We start from the raw sequence: 22,872 nt of genomic DNA on the forward strand, positions 1-22,872 counted from the left end.
TGTTCACTATGCATCCAACATATCCTGCTTAAAAGGTGGAAAGGTATTATTTATTCAGAACATGGCAGAAGAATATATAGTGCGCATAAATTGGTAAATATAATTTGTTACTGCCTAGGAATGGAGTCAGAATATGATATCACAATTGGTTGTTTAAATAGTGATCAATTGGTTGCTTAAATAGTAATATGACAGCATGGAGAAAGTTGAAAGGACACTAACCTCGATCAGACTTTGATCGGCTGATGATGTTGGGGAATTAAACATCCATGTTAATTAGACCAGGCTATGGTGCATGCACTAGAATTTTATTGCCAACTTTCAGTTCATAAGACATTTTTCTCCAAAGGTCTGCATTAAAATAGGAGTGACCATCTTTATAAAGTTTTATGCTAACCGTCATTGTAAATCCATGTTGCGTTATCAATATGACATCCTGGGAGTCATCAGCAAAGTAAAGCCCAAGATTTCCTTCTACTCATGTTCTTGCAAAGCAAGGGATGTACTGCTTGAAATAAAAATTAAGATCGTAAATTAGATATATTGAAATAACAGAGCAAGATGCAAATATGGGAGTAACTGATAGAACAGATCCATATATATAGATGAAAGAAAAGTACAAAAATATAGAATTAAAAATAGATAAGTAATAAAGATTTGATGCAAATATATAGATAATGTAGCAACAGACAGTACGTACATGTTCACAAATTTAGGCCATGCCAACCATGGTAGGTTCAGATTGAACATACCGAGCACTCCCTGAGGTCATCCAGAATGATGAGATAGAACTTCGTTTCCGACTGGCCATGACCACAGTTGCCTGATTTGTGCTTGCACTGTGGACACATGCATGAACACCCACGAATCAGCTAGAACAAAACTGATTCCATGGCGATTTCCGCCGGTTGATTAACAACGACATACGGACTGCGATAAGAGATGACTGAATATTTTGCTAATTAAGTTGATTACCTTCTCCATGAGAAAAATCCCCGGCCCAATCCCGCAGAAAACCCCAGTCGACCAGAGTCTAGAATGTAGGTGTAGATAGGCGGCAGAAAGTGGTAGGGGCAAAATCCGGTGCCGTTTGGAGCGCGACCTACGCCCGCCGCCAACAATCGTCGAGCTTAGGGTGCAGAGCTACGGAGGAGTCTGCGGCGAGTGAGTGGGGATGAAGTGGGGAGGTTTTTTTTTTCCTTTTGCATGTGTGAGTGAACACACACGGTTCGCAGAGGCGACGGAGATGAATCTTGTGCAAGAGTAAATCACGGAGATCGAAGGGGAATCCAAATTTCTTTTGTCCTTCATCAATGAGTTTTTTTCTACGATGAACATAAACCCTGCTAATCCCTATGTTCAAATTTGACACTTTTCCGGGTTCATTTACAATATTAAGGGGATTATGTGCATTTTGTAGGTATTAATGCACGTAATTCAAATTCAAATAATCGGTGCATGAAAGGGTGCACAAGAACGGTCTGGAAAAACCATACTCGTGGTATTTAGTAATTTCTCAAGCCTTTTATAAGGAATGGGCAAAGATTTCAATGGAATGTGTGGCAAAATTCAACCACAAACCCGTCATTTACTTGGTTATCAACTATAGAACAATGAAATATGTGCTTGAAAAACATGACGGCTGGCATGGTGCCATGGTATGGCCTCACCGTGCCCTGGTTAAAAGCTGAGAAGGTTTGATTTATGTCATCATGCACACCCTTCATACATCGAACCATCACCGAGGAAGTTCAATGCTTTCGAGAGGGAACTCCCCAAGATTGAAGGGGGATCCAAATTTCCGCCCTGGTTTGTCATTCAGTTTTTTCCCAATGACCAACATACCGCCTCAAATGCAACGTGTTCAAATTTGACATTTTTCCGAACTCATTTACCATATTTAGGGGATTATGTGCATTTTCTAGGTATTAATTATACAAATAATTCAAATTCGAACAATCGGTGCATGAAAAGGTACACAAGAACAGTCTGGAAAACCATGCTCGTGCTATTTAGTACATTCTCATGCCTTTTACAAGGAATGGGAAGATATTTCAAGGAAATGTGTGGCAATAGTCAACCATAAACACATCGTTTACTGGGTTAACAACTATACAAAAATGAAATACATGCTTGGAAAACATGACGCCTGGTGTGGTGCCATGGTATGACCTCACCATGCCCTGGTAAATATGTTGTCATGCACGCCTTTCATAAAATGAACCATCACCGAGGAAGGTTTCATGGTTTCGAGGGGGAAATTACCAAGATTGAAGGGGGATCCAAATTTCCTTTGTCCTTTGTCCACGAGTTTTTTTCTATGATGAACACACAACCTGCAAATCACCACGTTCAAATTTGGCACTTTTCTGGGTTCATTTGCCATATTTAGGGGATTATGTGCATTTCCTATGCATTAATGCACATAATTCAAGTTCAAACAATCGGTGCATGAAAGGGTCCACAAGAACAGCCTGGAAAACCATGCTCGTGCCATTTAGTAAATTATCATGCCTTTTACAAGGAATAATGGACAGATATTTCGATGAAATGTGTGGCAATAGTCAACCACAAATGTTTCTTTGTTGGGTTTTCAACTATAGAAAAAATGAAATAAATGCTTAAAAAACATGATGCCTGGCATGGTGCCATCGTATGACCTCACCATGCCCTGGTAAAAATTTGAGAAGGTTTGGCTTATGTCGTCATGCACGCCCTTCATAAATCGAACCATCACCGAGGAAGTTCCATAATTTCGAGAGGGAAATCCCCAAGAATGAAGGGGAATCAAAATTTCCGTCCTAGTTTGTGATTCAGTTTTTTCTAACAATCAACATACTGCCTCAAATGCAACGTGTTCAAAATTGACATTTTCCCGGGTTCATTTGCCATATTTAGGAGATTGTGTGCATTTCCTAGGCATTAATGCACATAATTCAAGTTCAAACAATCGATGCATGAAAGGGTCCACAAGAACAGCCTGGAAAACCATGCTCGTGCCATTTAATAAATTCTCTTACCTTTTACAAGGAATAATGGACAGATATTTCGATGAAATGTGTGGCAATAGTCAACCACAAATGTTTGTTTGTTGGGTTTTCAACTATAGAAAAAATGAAATAAATGCTTAAAAACATGATGCCTGGCATGGTGCCATTGTATGACCTCACCATGCCCTGGTAAAAATTTGAGAAGGTTTAGTTTATGTCGTCATGCACGCCCTTCATAAATCGAACCAATACCAAGGAAGTTCCATGCTTTCGAGAGGGAAATCCCCAAGGTTGAAGGGGAATCCAAATTTCCGTCCTAGTTTGTCATTCAGTTTTTTTCCAACGATCAACATACCGCCTCAAATGCAACGTGTTCAAATTTGACATTTTCCCGGGCTCATTTACCATATTTAGGGGATTATGTGCATTTTCCAGGCATTAATGGACATAATTCAAATTCGAACAATCGCTGCATGAAAAGGTGCACAAGAACGGTCTGGAAAACCATGCTCGTGTTATTTAGTACATTCAGATGCCTTTTACGAGGAATGGCAGATATTTCAAGGAAATGTGTGGCAATAGTCTACCATAAACGCGTCATTTACTCGGTTAACAACTATACAAAAAATGAAACACATGGTTGGAAAACATGACACCTGACGTGGTGCCATGGTATGGCCTCACCATGCCCTGGTAAAATTTGGAGAATGTTTTCCTTATGTTGTGATGCGCGCCTTTCATAAGTCGAACCATCACCGAGGAAGTTTCATGGTTTCGAGGGGGAAATCACCAAGATTGAAGGGGGGGCCAAATTTCCTTTATCCTTTGTCCTTTGTCCATGAGTTTTTTTCTACGATGAACATACAACCTGCAAATCACCATGTTTAAATTTGGCACTTTCCCGGGTTCATTTGCCATATTTAGGGGATTATGTGCATTTCCTAGGCATTAATGCGCATAATGCAAGTTCAAACAATCGATGCATGAAAGGGTCCACAAGAACGGCCTAGAAAACCATGTTCGTGCCATTTAGTAAATTTGCATGCCTTTTACAAGGAATGGACAGATATTTTGATGAAATGTGTGGCAATAGTCAACCACAAATGTTTGTTTGTTGGGTTTTCAACTATATAAAAAATGAAATAAATGCTTAAAAAATAGGATGCCTGGCATGGTGCCATGGTATGACCTCACCATGCCCTGGCAAAAATTTGAGAAGGTTTGGCTTATGTCGTCATGCACGCCCTTCATAAATCGAACCATCACCGAGGAAGTTCCATGCTTTTCAGAGGGAAATCCCCAATTGAAGGGGAATTCAAATTTTCTTCGTTCTTTGCCCTGGAGTTGTTTTCTACGACGAACATACACCCTGCAAATCATCGTGTTCAAATTTGGCATTTCTGCGGGCTCATTTACCATATTTAGGGGATTATGTGCATTTTCTAGGCATTTAGCGTATATAAATCCAATCCAGCTACAGGTGCACGGGTGTGATATGAGGGACGTGGATTGTCATTCGATCATGGCCCATCCTACAGTGCACACGCGCGATCCGCGTGGCTGGGGTTCCGGCCAATCATAACGCAACACACAATAGGCTCAGCACACACTGTTTCCGGAAGCGACGGAGATGAACCGTGTGAGATAATGAACGAGCAAAATTGTAAGGGAAGCCGAATTTCTGTTGTCTTTTGCCGTTGAGCTCTTGAATACCACTGCATTGTAGGTTGCGCGGCGCCTCCGTCCCAGAGCTCTCTCCAGGTGTCGTCCATGGCACCATGGTGCACAGTAACTGGTAAGGAAGCGATGGCATCCTGCCGCCCGCGATCGCACACGTGGTAAGGAAGCGATGGCATCTCACCGCGCCGGTTCATCACCACCGGTGGCCAGACAGTTACATGCGGACTTTGAGGCTGCCATGGCCGAATGGGTGGTGGATCTAGAGCCAGCCAAAGCTGCACAGAAGGAACGGAAAAGGCAGAAAGCAGTCAAGAAAAGAGAGTTCTGCCGCCGCAAGAAAAAAGAGGCCACACGCCATGGTGAGGAGAGCTTGGCAGAGATCGAAGCACGGTGGGTTGCCGCCTACAAGGCCGGGAAGGAGAACGCCGGCGTCTGGCCAGCATGCCCTGATGGCAGCATGTGAGAAGTAGTTTAAGTTTGTAGTATTAGAGCATATTACCAGTAGTACTTTAAGTTTGTAGTATGAACGTACAATGTCGGTAAGAGCATCCTTTGAGGGCTTTGAGCGTTGATTAGCATGTGTGCCCATGTGCATTTTTTGTGTTAATCATTAGAAGATCACAAAACACATGGTTTCTATGTCATACCCGTCTGCATTTTTTGCGTTAATGACCCATAAGTCAGCTACTGTGCGATGTTTCCTAATAAACCAGGCGTACCATTGACCGAAAAAAATCAAGTACACGTGTACATTTTTTTGGAGATGGGATCTTCCAACTTTCTTTTTTCTTGCACACGAGTATTTTATGCGCTTCGTCCGGGTTGTGTGTTTCCCCCGCCCAAGTTTCAAGTTTTGCACCGAAATTTTCATTATGCGCGCGATTTTAGAATTTATTCCTCCAACCACATCCCTCTCCCCTCAGTATCCCCCCATCCCTCATGCCTCCCCGGCCCCTACCGGCATCTCAAACCGCCGCCGCCGCAACCACAGCTTCAACCACATCTACGTTCTGCTCGGATCTAGTCAGGTAACCCACAGATCTCTATCACGTCCCCGGCCTCATTACTTAAATGGCGCTTGCGAAACATCCTTATGCCTCCAAATCCCCCCGTCAGGAGCTTATGGCGATCCATGGCATGATGGCCGTTGTGCGTGTTGACCCGGAGGAACACCTCTCCTCTGCTGTCGCCGCCGACATGGTGCAGGCTCTGGCCCAGATGATGTCCCCCAGTGACTACCCCCCAGGACTTAACAGGTAAGATCTGACCAGCTAAATCTTACCAATACCACTTGCAACGGCTATGATTTGTATGGTTGATGTATTAAGCATGTTCGTGCCTTGTTTATTTCAGTACTACACACTATGTGATGTTCAAATATTACCATGTCCAGCTCAATTTCACCAATACCAGCAACAAACTTACAATACGCGACTCAAGATATCACTAGAGATGATGCCCACTTGCTATTTTTAGTGGATGCTAACCCTATTGTACTTAACATGCATGTCCATGTACTTACGCGGGGTCATAACGGCCGATGCTTCTGTTTGCCGTCGAGGTGAGCTGCATCCCATGTCTTACAGTATTTGACATAATTTGTGCAATTGTAGTTTAACTTCTACCATTTACTGGTTGCCTGTAGGTACACATGTCAGTGGCACTGATCCATGCTTCGACCCGGAGGAATAGCTCGCCTCCGTCGTCGCTGACTTTGGGCGAGCTCTGGCCAAGATGAAGTGCCCCAGCAACTACCTCTCAGGACTTACCAAGTATGTACTCACCAGTTCAATCTTACCAATACCAATTGCAATTAATGGCTATGTTCTGTACGGTCGATGTATTAAGCATGTTCTAGTAAACATGCCTAACATGTTTTTGCTACTTTCCCTACCTTTTTATAGACATCTGGGACATTCTCTGCTCTGGCAGCACCTGCCTTGTGGTGTTTAACTATGCCAATTGCATTTTCATCAGTACCGGTTTCAATGTCTATTAAACCTATTGGAATTAATAGTTGAATCAATTTTTAAACAATTGTATTTCAATGGCTACAAACTTACAAACCATGACTTAGGATGTTGTTAAGCCTTTGCAATTAACAGTTGTATCCATTTTTTAATCTGTCCATTTGCTACCATGCTACTCTCCGCAATGAAGATATACTTGAGATGTTGCCCATTTGCTATTTTTGGTGGATGCTAACCCTGTTGTACTTAACATGCTTGTCCATGTACTTACGCAGGGTCATAACAGCTGATGTTGTTGTTTGCCGTCGAGGTTAGCTGCATCCCATGTCTTACAGGATTTCACATCATTTGTGCAATTGCAGTTTAACTTCTACCATTTACTGGTTGCCTGTAGGTACACATGTCAGTGACACTGATCCATGCTTTGACCCAGAGGAACAGCTCACCTCCGCCGCCGCTGACTTTGGGCGGGCTCTGGCCAAGATGAAGTGCCCCAACAACTACTTCTCAGGACTTACCAAGTATGTACCCACCAGTTCAATCTTACCAATACCAATTGCAATTAATGGCTATGTTTTGTACGGTCAATGTATTAAGCATGTTGTAGTAAACATGCCTAACACATTTTACCTTTTTTCCCTACCTTTTTTATAGACAACTGGGCCATTATCTGCTCTGGCAGCACCTGCCCTGTGATGTTTAACTATGCCAATTGCATTTTTATCAGTACTGGTTTCAATGGCCATTAAGCATGTTGCAATTAACAGTTGTATCCATTTTTAGAGAGTTGTATTTCAAGGGCTACAAAATTACAAAACATGAATTAGGATGTTGTTAAGCCTGTTGCAATTAACAGTTGTATCCATTTTTTAATCCGTCCCTTTGCTACCATGCTACTCTTTTGAAATGAAGATATCACTACAGATGCTACCGTTTTATTACCATTTGCAATTTTTGGTGGATGTTAACCCTGTTGTAGTTAACATTGGCTTTCCATGTATTTACACAGGACTAAAATGGGCGATATTGTTGTTTGCCGTCGAGGTTAGCTGCATCCCATATCTTATACACCATCTATTCCTAAATATAAGTATTTTTAGAGATTCCAATATAGACTACATAAGGAGCGAAATGAGTGAATGTAGATTCTAATCTAAACTATATCTATAATTCTATATACATCTGTATGTAGTTCATATGGAAATCTCAAAAAAATACTTGTACTTAGGAACATAGGTAGTTGTATTTTACATCATTTGTGCAATCTCAGTTTATCTTCTAACATTTACTGGTTGCTTGTAGGTACATATATGAGCGGTAGATCCACGCTTCGATCCCTTTTGCGTATGGGGCAATGAGATATTCATGAACAAGCGTCAAGTGAGGAAACTAAGAAATATTGTTAAGCAAAAGAAATGGGTGATTGGAATTTAGCTCTTTATTTACACTTTGTCGAAGATAACAATGAACTTTAGGATGGTAAGTAATGTGTTGCCTTTTCCCCCTGCACACAACAAGTTACTCTATTAGACCTCAGTATCTGATATTTTTCTCTTTTCAGTGGTTTCTGAAGCTATTTACTGATGATTACCTTGCAAACTACATGACCGGAGTGGAGGCAACTAAGGTTAAAGTATATAATTCATGCTACCATGATAATGATCTAGAAGTCTTCCTGAAGGCAGTGAAGGATGGGTGGGCGATTGTCACAAGGGGTTGGACAAAAGTGGTTCGTGCCTATGGCATGCAGGAAGGCACATTATGGGCATTCCGCTTCTTCGACACCATCGGCAGTCAAAATGATTTACACTTGTCTCTTCACCTTTACTGCCTTTAAATACTGTGGTTCATCATAGTTAATCCTGTAATTACTGAACATATTGTACTGGCAATTTTATTTATGGATTCGTTGTTGAACCATTGTGCTGAGAATTTGAATTGCACGTTTCATATTTCAAAAATTCCAATTCGAATAATAAATTACAGGCAAAAATAAAAAGAGAACAAACGGTCATGGAACTTTGCAAACGGTTCTGCAGTAAAAGCGCTTGTGATGGATAGCCCAATGCCACACAGTTTTCTACATCAAATCACGTGTGATGTAGTTAATGGAAGCAAACACTTAACCAAGGCTGAGCATGTGTGATAGTTACACCTTTCACACACGAGCGTATACATAAAACTGTGTGGGATGTACATACGAACGGAAACGTTTTCCCTGGATTGAGTATGTGGGATGTACATAAGAACGGAAACGTGTTCCTTGGATTCACCGTGTGGGATGTACATACCTACGGAAATGATTTTCTGGGATTCACCGTGTGGGATGTACATACCTGCGAAAATGATTTGATCGGATTACCGTGTGGGATGTACATACCTACGGAAATGATTGGGTTTCGATGCCTCGCCCGATCGCACATGGCCCTAGCCTCTGTCCCAGGAGGTCCTATCCCCAACAATTTCTGGGTCGTGATGGGAAGGATCCCCTATCTCCCACACTCACTTGGTAGCGATTCCAAATGCCGTCGCGGAAAGGGGTTAAAAACTGTTTGTATAGCACTGATGCGTACTAGTGCATGGACATTTGGACTTTAGATGATTCAAAGAAATAGTCTATAATTTGACATGACGACCTCAATACTCAAGCATATCAACAAGCAACCATGTATTTCAAAATATCAACGCTAGAGAACGCTATCCCTATCCCATTATGCTCAGTCATTGATCCATTCATGAAACATACTCGAATATTAGCTAGATCCAATGCTCAAGTATGATAATAGTGTTCCCTAGTTGGTGCTTTATAAGAGAAGATGGAGACTCAATAAAAATAAAAAATGCGTAAAAGTAATTGATAGGCCCTTCGTAGAGGGAAGCAGAGATTTGTAGAGGTTCAAGAGCTCAAAGCTTAAACTGAAAGATAAAAATTGTTTTTAGAGGCATGCTTTTCCTGTCAACAAAAATGACCGAGAATTCCCAATATCTTCCATGCTAGGTAAATCGTAGGCGGTTCCCAAAATTAAAATAAATTTTATTCCTTTTTCCACCATTCTTTCACAATCCATGGCTAGCCGTATCCATGGGTGCCTTCCATACCAACACTTTCCAAGGAAGTTGCTAGTAAATGAGTATAAAACATCCAAGATTGATACTTTAATAGCATTGAACAATCAAAAATTATACATACGGTGGAGACATATCAGGACTGCACCACCACCGTCGTGTATCCTCCCAGCTGGAGTTGTCCTTTGATGATGGCGAAGTGGCTGAGCGACGACGAAGGTCCGGTGCCATTGGCGATTGTGGGAGAAGCAGACGAGATAAACCACAGGGAGCGAGGGGAAAATGTGATGCGGGACTCACCGGCCGTGAGGGTTTATATAGAAGGCTGGTAAGCATTGGGATTTTGGCGGATTTCACCGAGTCGGGAGGGAAGCTTGCGCGGCTATGTGCGGGAAACTGCGCGGTTGCGCGGGAACGGGCTCACCGATGATTCATTGGCGCCACTTTGAGCCACCGTTTGGCCAAAAGAACGCCTGTGCGCTGCTCAAGTTGAGCTCGAAGCCGTCTGCGGCAGCGGGGTGACAAGACGTGCGAGAGGAGGACGAAACGACATGTACACATACGATTAATAAAAAATATTTGCAATTTAATTACCTACTACCTCCGTCCTAGTTTATAAGTCCTCTTTGTATTTTTGTGCCAAATTTTGACTAGAGATTTAACTAATAAAATACGAATGCATGTCGCCAAAGATTATATTGTTGGATTCGAATTTGAACATAGTGTCCAATTATATTATTTTTATAACATGCATGAACATTTTGTTAGTTAACTTTAAGGTCAAAATATGGCACAGAATATAAAGGGGACTAATAGACCAAGACGGAGCTAGTAGCACACGGCCACTCTCTACGCAATGCCGCGAATGATTGTTCGACCGTCGTGTGATGTGGACCGCGATGTAGTTTCACATCATGCCGCCGGCTCGCAACTGTTGGCCGGCTTGTAGACGACCATTTCCTGCGTGTTCAACTGCTCTGTGCGTGTGGTTGCTCGTGGTTGAGGCGGTCGCGACGCACTCTGCTCTTGCATCCCTTCGTGCACTCTGCATGCGTCCCTCCACGCATGCTGCCAGTGTTTGGGGCCGGTGCATGATCACGTACGTTTGTTCTGCCATTATGCATGTGGTTGCGCTGGGCGCGGCACCACGATGTAGTTAGTTGCTGCAAAAACTGCCATGCGGACATGCCGATAATCCAGGTCGCTGGCCCCCACTTATTCCTATGACCATTTACCTTCATCTCTCGCGCCACATGACACAATAATCACACCCATGACGACACATATAGAGAGGATATCCAACGGTTCCAATGGCGCTCCTAACGGCCGACAATGACAACGGGGGGCAGTTCACCATGCATCACGTAGTGGACACCCACATGAGGGGGAAGGACCTCTCGGTGGTGTAGAAAAATGAGCCGGTCTCGGTGGAGAGCTCCATCCAAACTATGGAGCAATTGCTTGCCAAGGACAAGTACCAAGCAGTCAGCTTTGACCTCGAGTTCACAAGCGAGTGTGTCGTGCATGATCAAAAGGTTGCCGTTGCCCAGTTGTGTGTGTGAGTTGATGTCCTCAACTACCACTACCACATGGCCACAAGGCCTTGCGAGTGTTTCGCCAGGTTTATCAACAGCCCCGACTACAGTTTCACTACGGTGGACACCACCAATGATCAAAAAGCGCTCGAGGTTTCGGGCTTGGCCTGCCAGAACCTTGTTAACATCCGTGACCACTACAAGGTATGGGGCGGTACCAAGAACAAACAGAACTCCCTGGTTGACCTCGCCTCGGCCATCATCGACCCCTACTACATGAAGATGACATATGAGAGCAAGAAGGACAAGAACGCCTGGCACAGTGCCTGGGATCAGAGACTAGATGAAGAACATGTCAAGTATGCGGCCAAGGACGCATACACAAGCTATGAGATGTACAAGCGGGTCATTGACATGAAGAAGTGTCTTCATCCTGCCCCTGACGAGGGATCGAGCCACAGAGGAGTGGTGGAGCGTCACAAGAAGTAGATGACTAGATGATTGTTTCTCCTAGTTTAGAATGCATGCAATTGTTTATTGAGGTGTGTGTGAATGATTTGTACAGTCATTATGTAATCGGATGTTTATTTTAGTTATATATGTGTTGTTCTTCTATAGACAGAGCAAATCACACGGCTTATTAGCAACAACTATCTGTGTTATTATCGGTCTTCGCACACATTTCTGATTATGGACCCATTTGCCGCGTATCACACACATCTTGTTCTATTGAACTATTTTTGTTGTCTTCGTTCATCGGAAATAGTTCATCCGAGTGAACTGTATGCCCTCCATCGCACACACATTGATCTGGCTGACCGTTTCTGTTGTGTTGCGTAATCACAGACAGTTCATCCCAGTGGACTGTATGTCGTATATCACACACAACCTCATCTGGCTGATCATTTCTGTTGTTCTGGCTCATCACAAACAATTCATATGGATTAATCGCATGCCACACATCACACACGCAGCTCTGATTTTAATCATGTTTGATGTACGCGTCATCGCAAACAGTTCGTTTCATTTTTGACGGTTTTCTTACATCACCGTTTGCGATTAATACATCACACACAGTTTCGTTGAAGGGTCTCTGATTGTACTGTCGCGTTTGGACCATCCTGCAGTAGTGATTTCACTATCTTTGGGCCTAAGGGAAGGCTTTGTGGTGTAGTTATTAGATGATGGGTTGCTAGAGTGATAGAAGCTTAAACCCAGTTTATGCGCTATTTCATAAGGGGATGATTTGGATCCATATGTTTCATGTTATGGTTAGATTTATCTTAATTCATTTTTCATAGTTGTGGATGCTTGCGAGAAGGGGTAATCATAAGTGAGAGGCTTGTTCAAGTAAGAACAACATCCAAGCAGCGGTCCACCCACATATCAAATTATAAAAGTAGAGAACACAAATCAAACAAACATGATGAAAGTGACTAGATGAAATTTATGTGTGTCCTCAAGAACTCTTTGCTTATTATAAGAGACCGTTCTGTCATGTCCTTTGCTGCAAAAGGGATTGGGCTACCTTGCTGCAACTTTGTTACAATTGCTAGTTGTTACTCATTACAAATTACCTTGCTACCAAACTATTTGTTACCAATAAATTCAGTGCTTGCAGACAATACCTTGCTGAAAACTGCTTGTCATTTCCTTCTGCTCCTTATTGGGTTCGACACTATTACTTACCGAAAGGACTATGATTGATCCCCTATACTTGTGGGTCATCAGGCACCAACACCTAGCGGCTCCCGGCAGCTTGGGCAGGTGCTGGCGGTGTCAGACGCCACTGCTCGTGATGTCGCCTCGCCATGGACGACAAAGAGCGGGCAGGGTGGCATCGGGTCGCCACATAGGACGAGCTACCGGCATAGGAAGTTGAAGACACTGTCGAGGAGCAGCCCGCACTCCGCATTATGCTCTGATTCTTGCAGATGGACCCGGGCGCCAGAACACAATGCGGAGCGCGAGCTCCTTCTCGTCCATGTCGGACGAGCTTGACGAGTCACTAGCAACGAGCCCCACCAAGTCGATCTCTTCGGAGCCGGAGTCGGCCATGGCAAAGGGGCGATGGGGAGATTGGGTGGAAGGGGAGGAGACGCAGGAGAGCGGAGAGGGCAAGAGGATTGAAATAGAGTGGGGTTTGACTACGGTTTCTCGCTCGGATGTGGTTTTTGTGGGGACGGTGGTGGGTGAGGGAGTCCTGGACTAAGGGGTCCCCGGGTGTCCGGGCTATCTGATATGGGCCGGACTGATGGGATGTGAAGAAACAAGGCAGAAGATCTTCCCCCGTGTCCATATGTGGCTCTCCTTTGCGTGGATGGCAAGCCTAGCGTCTGGATGTATAATTTCCTATCTTTGTAAACCGACTCTGTACAACCCTAGGCCCCTCCGATGTCTATATAAACCGGAGGGTTTAGTCCATAGAGGCTAAGACAAATATATAGGCTAGACATCTAGGGTTTAGCCATTATGATCTCGAGGTAGATCAACTCTTGTAACCCCTATAATCATCAAATACAATCAAGCAAGACATAGGGTTTTACCTCCATTAAGAGGTCCCGGACCTGGGTAAACATCGTGTCTCCCTTGTCTCCTGTTACCTTCGATCCTTAGACGCACAGTTCGGGACCCCCTACCTAAGATCGACTGGTTTTGACACCGACATTGGTGCTTTCATTGAGAGTTCCACTGTGTCATCGACAGAAGGTTCGATGGCTCGTTCGATCGTCAACAACGATGCTGCTTCCAGGGAAACTTTCCTCCTCGGTCAAATTTTTGTGTTCAGCGGCTTCGCTCTGCGTGCCAACTAAAGTGGACACCTCGAACAAATCAATAGCTATGCCCCTGGTCATCAGATCAGTTTAGGGAACCTAAATTATGTCACTGATATCCGAGGAGACTTGATCTTCGAAGGTTTCGCGGCACCGACCACCGCTCTGGCCTTAGATCCGGAGCGAACTGTCGGGTCCGAAGATGGGAGTTTGGAGCCCACCGGACTCTCTGCTATGAAACTCACTATCGGGGATACGGAGGCGATTTTTTCCTCGGCCATCCCGGAGTCAGACTGGGTTCCCCCTATCATTGAAAGGCCGGACTTTCCCCTGGACTATAGCTCTGAACTCTCGAAGCCCGTGCGAAGCGAGCGTGGCCAGGAGGCCTTTGCCCTAGCCAGCCCCGCGGACTCTTGTTTCCCCGTCCAATCCTCGCTCTTAAACGAGGCTCTAGACTTAATGCAGTCCCTCGCCATTACAAAGCAATCACCTTCGAACTATGCCCAGCCCGGACTAGGGTCTGAGAGCAGGGAATTTTATGTCCCACCCACCATCCACTTCATAGCCACCGTCGAGGACTTAACCAACATGCGGGACTACTCATTCGAAGACATTGACGTCATGGACGACGATGCCGGAGATGAACAAGGCCAAGACCCATCGTTTACCGGACATTGGATAGCCACCTCCACATACGATGTGTATATGGTGGATACACCCAAAGAGGATGGCGAAGGCGGGAAGGATCCGGCTGAGGCCAAACCTGCTGAGGCACCACCGAAGTGTCGACGCCGACGATGCCACTCAAAATCGTGTCGTGAAAAAGATAGTAATACCGGCACCGGAGACAATAACACTCCAGAGAATGTTGAAGACCCCGAAGCCCCCGTCGAGCCCACATCCAAACAGGATGATGTGGAGGAGGGGCAAGTTAACCCCGACGATCCGGTCGGGAACGAGGATTTGGAAGATAGAAACTATCTACCACTCTCCGAGCATGATGTCAGCCTCAGCAACGAAGATTTCATCGTGCAAGAGAAACCCCTCTAGCTGGAGTGCTTTAAGCGTCAACTAATCGCCACTGCAAGAAGCCTAAAAAAGCAGCAGCAGCAGCTCCAAGCCGAACAGGATACATTCAACGACAGATGGACCCAAGTCCTAGCTGCCAAAGAATATGGCCTCCAACACCCAATAAAGAGTTATCTGAAGCGTCGGCTACTACCACAATTTGATGATGAGGCCTTCGAGCCAATACCGTCAAAACATGACCACGCTGATGAGCCAGACCGGCCACCACGTGGGCGAGATAAAGCGGCCACCTACGCCAAACACCAACCCGCACCACCTCGACGTAGGGGCAGAGAGACAGCGGCTCCAGGATACACCTACGACCTATGACAAGACATGAGCAATAGAGCAAGCCAAAATAGATCAATCTATCGATCAAGGGGGCGTGCCCCAACGCGAGAAGATGACTGTCAAGCTTGGCACGATAGGCATAACCTCACCATGGCCGAAAATCGCATACGGATGTCATCTGAACTCCGTGTGACGTTGCCCGATACAAAGGCGCCACACACCCCTTATGCTTTACCGACGAGGTAATGCAGCATGATTTCCCAAAAGGGTTTAAACCCGTAAACATTGAATCATATGATGGCATGACAGATCCCGCAGTATGGATTGAAGACTTCCTTCTTCATATCCATATGGCACGCGGTGACGATCTCCACGCCATTAAATATCTCCCCTTAAAACTGAAAGGACTAGCACGGCAGTGGCTAAATAGCCTCTGAGAGAACTCTATTGGTAGCTGGGAAGATTTGGAAGACGCCTTTAGAGACAACTTCCAAGGTACCTATGTCCAGCCTCCAGATGCTGATGACCTCAGTCATATAGTCCAGTAGCCCGGAGGGTCAGCCCAAAAACTCTGGACCAGGTTTTTAATTAAAAAGAACCAAATTGTCGATTGTCCAGATGCCGAAGCCCTCACGGCTTTTAAACACAGCGTCCGTGATGAATGGCTCGCCCGACACCTCGGCCAAGAAAAACCGAAGTCCATGGCAGCTCTTACCGCGCTCATGACCCGCTTTTGCGCAGGAGAAGATAGCTGGCTAGCTCGTAGAAGCAACAGCACCAGTGACCCTGGCACCTCCGAAGCCAGAGATGACAACGATAGGCCACGACGCAACAAACACAAGCGTCAAAGCAACAATGAAGATACCGAAGACACGATGGTCAACACCGGATTTAGTGGCTCTAAACCCGGTCAGCTGAAGAAGCCATTCAAAGGAACAAAGATGGTCCATCCAGTTTGGACAGAATACTCGATTGGCCTTGCCAGATTCATGGCACCCGTGACAAGCCTGCCAATCATACCAACGAAAATTGTAGGGTCTTTAAACAGGCCGGTAAGCTAAACACCAAACATAAGGGGAAAGGGCCGCCTAGCGAGGATGACGATGAGCCTCGCCCAACAAACACAGGGGGGCAAAAGAAATTTTCCCCTAATGTAAAAATAGTGAAAATGATCTACGTCACTCATATCCCTAAGCGGGAGCGCAAGCGCGCCCTAAGGGACATCTACGCCATAGAGCTAGATACCCCAAAATTCAACCCATGGTCGGCATGTCCGATCACTTTTGACCGCAGAGACCATTCGACCAGTATCCGTCATGGAGGTTCGGAAACTTTGTTCCTCGATCATATCATCGACGGATTCCATCTCACGCGAGTCCTCATGGACGGTGGCAGCAGCCTTAACCTTCTTTATCAGGACACTGTCCATAAAATGGGTATTGATCCGTCAAGGATCAAGCCCACTAAAACCACCTTTAAAGGAGTAATACCCGATGTAGAGGCCTGCTGCACATGGTCAATAATGCTGGAGGTAGTCTTTGGCTCACCAGAAAACTTCCAAAGCAAAGATTTGATCTTCGACATCGTCCCCTTCCATAGTGGTTATCATGCGTTGCTCAGATGAACTGCTTTTGCCCGCTTTAATGAAGTCCCGCACTATGCCAATCTAAAGATTAAGATGTGAAAGTGCAACTATCCATGGGTGGTTTTCGTAATTCCTAACAACATATAGCACATTGAGCTAATGCTATTTCAGGATAAATATTTCAGGAAAGCTCAATGTTTGGCATGGCATGGATTAGAAAGTGGACCCCTCAAAATACTAAGAACACATGTTGGATCAAGCTCAAGACTCTACATTTTACTTTTAGTGATCCAAGATCACATTGAGTCCATAGGAAAAGCCAATACTATTAAAAGGGGATGAGGTGTTGCTTAATGAGTTACTTGCTCAAAATGCTAAGTGATATGCTCCAAAACCCTAAACTACTTTCTCATATCCACATATGTTCCAAACCAAAATTCAAACTCGGCCCCACCAAAATTTCCTAGCTGGCGCCACCGAGTTCACTTGACATAGCCACTGCCACAAACCCTAGTCATTTCAGTCTCACCGATAGGGATCTCGGTCTCACTGACATGGGATTGCAACCTCTCTGTTTCCCTTCATAATGTTCAGGTCCAACCGAGATGAGCGATTGGTCCCACCGAGATTGCAATGCAAACTCTCCGTTTCCCCTTCGTAACATTTCGGTCTAAACGAAATGAGCGAATCGGTCCCACTGAGTTTGCCTGACCAACTATCTGTTTGCCTATTACCAAAATCGGTCCCACCGAGTTTTTGTAATCAGTCTCAGTGAGATTACGTTTTGCCCTAACCCTAATGGAATTGGTCCCACCGAGTTGACATGTCAGTCCCACCGAAAATCCTAACGTTCACATTTTGAACTAAATTGGTCTGACCGAGTTTCATGATTCGGTCCCACCGAGTTCGGTGATTTGTGTGTGACGGTTAGATTTTGTGTGGAGGCTATATATACCCCTCCACCCACTCTTCATTCATGGAGAGATCCATCAGAACATGCCTACACTTCCAACATACATTTTCTGAGAGAGAACCACCTACACTTGTGTTGAGGTCAAGATATTCCATTCCAACCACATAAATCTTGATCTCTAGCCTTCCCCAAGTTGCTTTCCACTCAAACCCTCTTTCCACCAAATCCAATCTATGAGAGAGAGCTGAGTGTTGGAGAGACTATCATTTGAATCACAAGAGCAAGGAGTTCATCATCAACACACCATCTATTACCTTTTGGAGAGTGGTGTCTCCTAGATTAGCTAGGTGTCACTTGGGAGCCTCCGTCAAGATTGTGGAGTTGAACCAAGGAGTTTGTATGGGCAAGGAGATCGCCTACTTCGTGAAGATCTACCCTAGTAAGCCAAGTCCTTCATGGGCAATGTCCATGGTGGGATAGACAAGGTTGCTTCTTCATGGACCCTTTGTGGGTGGAACCCTCCGTGGACTCGCGCAACCGTTACCCTTCGTGGGTTGAAGTCTCCATCAAAGTGGATGTACGATAGCACCACCTATCAGAACCACGCCAAAAATCTCCGTGTCTACATTGTGTTTGCTTCCTCAAACTCCTCCCTTTACCTTCATATGCAATTGTTTTACATTCCGCTTCTATACTCTTAGAATTGCATGTGTAGGTTAATTACTTGACTTGTGCTAAGTTGTTAAAATCTGCCAAGACTTAAAATTGGGGAAAAGCTAGATTTTTATTTGGTCAAGTAGTCTAATCACCCCCCTAGACATACTTTCGATCCTACAAGTGGAATCAGAGCTTTGGTCTCCATTTGCTTTGATTTCCATAGCTTTTGGTGATCATAGCCTTGGTTTCACAACCTATGAGAGTATGGCGTCTAGCGAGGGAAATTACCACCATAGAGGTCCTTACTTTGATGGTACTAATTTTTCTAGTTGGAAGCATAAGATCAAAATGCATATTCTTGGATATAACCCCGCCGTTTGGGCTATTGTGTGTATTGTCTTTCAAGGTGAATTCTTTGATGTGAGAGAACCGAACCGTGAAGCTACCGTGGAAGAGTTGAAGATGCTGCAATACAATGCTCAATCTTGTGATATTCTCTTCAACAGATTGTGCCCCGAAGAATTCAACAAAATCAGCCGTCTTGAGAATGCAAAGGAAATTTGGGATACTTTGATTGATATGCACGAAGGTACCGACTCCGTCAAGGAATCCAAATTGGATGTGCTCCAAAGTCAACTTGACAAGTTCAAAAAGAAGGTTGGTGAAGGTGTTGCTGAAATGTACTCTAGGCTTGCTCTCATCACAAATGAGATTGCCGACTTAGGAAGTGAAGAGATGACCGACAGATTCATTATCAAGAAGATCCTAAGTGCCTTGGATGGAAAATATGATATGGTGTGCACATTGATCCAAATGATGCCCAATTACAAAGATCTCAAGCTAACGGAAGTCATTGGAAGAATTGTTGCTCATGAGATGTCACTTAAGGATAAGTAAGAGCTCCACAACAAGTCAAGTGGTGCTTACAAAGCCTCATGTGATGCTCCCACATCATCAAGTGAGAAACAAACCTTCAATGAAGAATTGAGCCTAATGATGAAGAACTTCAACAAGTTCTACAAGAGTAGAAGCAAGGAAAGAAGTTCCAAGTCAAGGTCCTAAAATGAAAAAAGATCTTGAAGTCGTGAATGTAATTGCTACAATTGTGGAAGACCCGGACACTACTCCAATGAGTGTATGGCTCCCTACAAAAGAAGAGAAGATTCTCCCAAAAGAAGAAGTAGAAGAGAAGAATCACCACCTAGAGAGAGAAGGAGTAGAGATGATCGTTATGAGCGAAGACCCTCTCGGAGAAGCAAGGATTCGGAAAGGAAGGACAAGTCATCAAAGAGCTACACAAAACAAAGACATCAAGCTCATGTTGGTGAATGGGTATCCGGCTCCGACTCCGACAATCACTCCGAAAGAAGTTACCACTTCGACTCCGTATACACTCAAGATGAAGGTGTTTCCGGTCTATCACTTGTGTCAACCGAATCCTGTGACATATTTGACTCACCAAATGAAGGAATTGGAAGATGCTTCATGGCTAAAGGCCCAAAGGTATCACACCCCGAGTATGTTGATTTCAATAGTGAAGAAGATGATTTGCTAGGCGATGGTGATTTACTTGTTGACAACTCTAGTTATGAAAACTATGATGAACTTTCTATTAATCATGCTAAACAAGATAAAACGAATGACAATGATAAGAAGGAGATTGAGCGTCTAACTAAAGAACTAAACACTCTTAAGTTAGCTCATGAAACTACCTTGGAAGATCATCGAGAACTTTTAAGGACTCATGAGAAGCTACGCTTTGAAAAGCTCAACCTTGAGCAAGAGCATGAGTTCTTAAAGGCAATCAATGATGATCTTCGCAAGAAAAGTTCTTCTTACATTGCCAAGCATTTACTCTTGTCTACTTACATGCCACAAGTTAAATCTAGCAACAAGAACAAGAAAGATTCTTCTTCTAGTAGTAACAATAATTATGCTAAAACCAATGTTGTTGCTTCTAGTAGTTCTCTTGATTCCACTAATGATTCTCTTAGCCAAGTTAGACTTGAGCAAGAAAATAGCTTATTGAAGGGAATTATAGAGAAAGGTGTTTACAAGAGTCTTGTCAGAAGTAAGCAATTTGAGGAAATTGTACGCAAGCAAGGAAGACACCAGAAGAATCAAGGTGTTGGTTTTGAACGAAAGTTCGATGCCAATGGAGTTGAGTGGTAATAAGATCAATACCCCAAGATGAAGTTTGTTCCCCAACAAGATAAGTATGATCCAACTTCTTTCCAAGGAACACAAGCTCAAGATGATCTTCCACCACAAGACCAAAAGCTAAAGGGCAAGGACAAGCTTCAAGAGGAGATTGATGCATTTGAAGAAGCCCCTAAGGCATTGGTCAAGTGGGTTCCCAAGACTTTATCAAGTACGACTACAACTCCAAGGGTTCCCTTCAAGATGGTGTGGATCCCAAAGAATAAGAACTAGAGAGTTCTTGAGGGTGACTCTGCCAACATACTTCACTCATATCATTTTGGCAAGGACAAGTGCAAATAACTTCCATATCTTGCCCTAGTTCAAGGAGTCACAAACCCTCTTGTTGGTAAGACATGGGACAAGGTAACCTAATGCATTCATGGACATCATCTCATATGGATATCCTTGTTTGTTCCTTGTGGGACTAACCCGTGTAGGTATTGAAAGTGCAACTCACAACAAAGGATTGCTCCAAATGATCTACATCAACTTTGAGGACCTACATCTTCAACACCTACATGAAGTCATCATCGACAAAACACAAGGTTAGTTCATCCCTCCTAGGGGGGATATCACATCTAGGGGGAGCTTTACTCTAATCAATTAAGCTAAAGCAACTCTAACGATGTGAACACAACAATGCATTATGTAAAGTGGTAACCCCACTTGTGCTTAAACGATGAGTATGACCTACGATCAAATGTTCTCATTTGACTCCTCAGTCAATTTACTCATATATAGATGACCTAGTCATCGCCAAATTGCCTAATAGATGCTAGAGTGATTGTGCATGCTTTGCCACATATTTCATTTGCCATCTTATTGTGTGAGCATGTTGGTTGCATATTTTACTCATTCGAGGACATCCATTTGTTGCCTTGATTGTTTGGATTTTTCTCTTTTGCGAAATGGATGGACAAGAACGCCTAAGGACTTCCTCTAGCTATCTATGCTTTTCTCGTATGAAACTCTATTCATGCTACATCACAAAGTTTGATCAAGTCAGATTCGAACCACTCTGAGTGAGGAGCACTCGGAGTCCCCGATTCGTCATAGACTTAAACTTCCAAAACCTCTTTGTGCATTTCGGTATGACCGAGTCATCCATTTCGGTCACACCGAGATCACTAAGTTGATCTAGGTTTTCAATCTCGGTGCAAGAGCAGGACACGATCGGCGGGAGGTCGCAAGAGCAGGACACTAAGTTGATCTAGGTTTTCAATCTCCGGATCGTCAAGGAGTCACACCGAGTTACAGTAACCGCTTGCAATTCTGCATCTCGATGCCACCGAGTTGTTCCACTCGGTCACACCGACAGGGTCGGGATATATATACCCACGGGTGAGATTTTGGAAATTTCTTCAAACTCCTCAGGCCGCGTCTGTGTCCTGCTCTGCCTCCTCGGGTCTCCGGATCGCCTCCTCACCGCCAGCGACCTCCCGCCGCTAGTTTCCATCGCCGTCAACGGAAATCCGCTCCGCCGTTGTCGCGGTAGCGAACTCTCGTCGGACTAGGGTATGGGTTCGACCCTTGTGCTATTCTTTTACCTCTGATTCATAGCACATTATTTTGCCATGATCCTTACCACATATGCAAACACTCTATCCATTAAAAACATCCTTTAGGTTAGATTTCATTTGAAAATTTAGGGTTAGATCTCCGCCGAACTCATCTCGGACCGACCGAGTTGTATAAATTGGTCTCACCGATGTGGCTTAGGCCATAGCACTTGCAATTCTCGGTCTGATCGAAAACTGCAAATCGTTGTGGCTGAGTTCGATTCTCTGTGAAACCCTAGCAGTCTCGGTGCCACCGAACTGTGACTCGGTCTGACCGAGTTCACTAGTTTAGGTTCCAAAAGCTGCTTTGGTATCACCGAGTTTACAAATCGGTAGCTCCAAAATGCTTTCTATGGAGAACTAAAGCTAAGTTTTAAAGTCATCTATTTTGCAAAAAGTCTGCACTTTGTGATGCTCATCCACTCTATCTCATCTACATCTATTCACAGGGTTTGCTGTCAGTGAGTTTGCAGAGATGTCTGATCAGAGTGACAGTCAGAACAGGTCTGAGGAACATGTGCAGCTGAGTGAGGGTTCAGATCCCTCGAGCACTTCTGATGATGGCAGCAGGAGCACTCCAAG

The 22,872-nt window shown here is 44.3% G+C and overlaps 1 pseudogene; it reads right to left on the reverse strand.

The window, feature by feature from the left end:
* Nucleotides 1-4,929: 4,929 nt before the first annotated feature.
* Nucleotides 4,930-22,872, reverse strand: part of LOC119357861 — a 64,641-nt pseudogene continuing 46,698 nt past the window's right edge.

Source organism: Triticum dicoccoides, chromosome 2A, assembly GCF_002162155.2.
Source record: "Triticum dicoccoides isolate Atlit2015 ecotype Zavitan chromosome 2A, WEW_v2.0, whole genome shotgun sequence".
NCBI lineage: Eukaryota > Viridiplantae > Streptophyta > Magnoliopsida > Poales > Poaceae > Triticum > Triticum dicoccoides.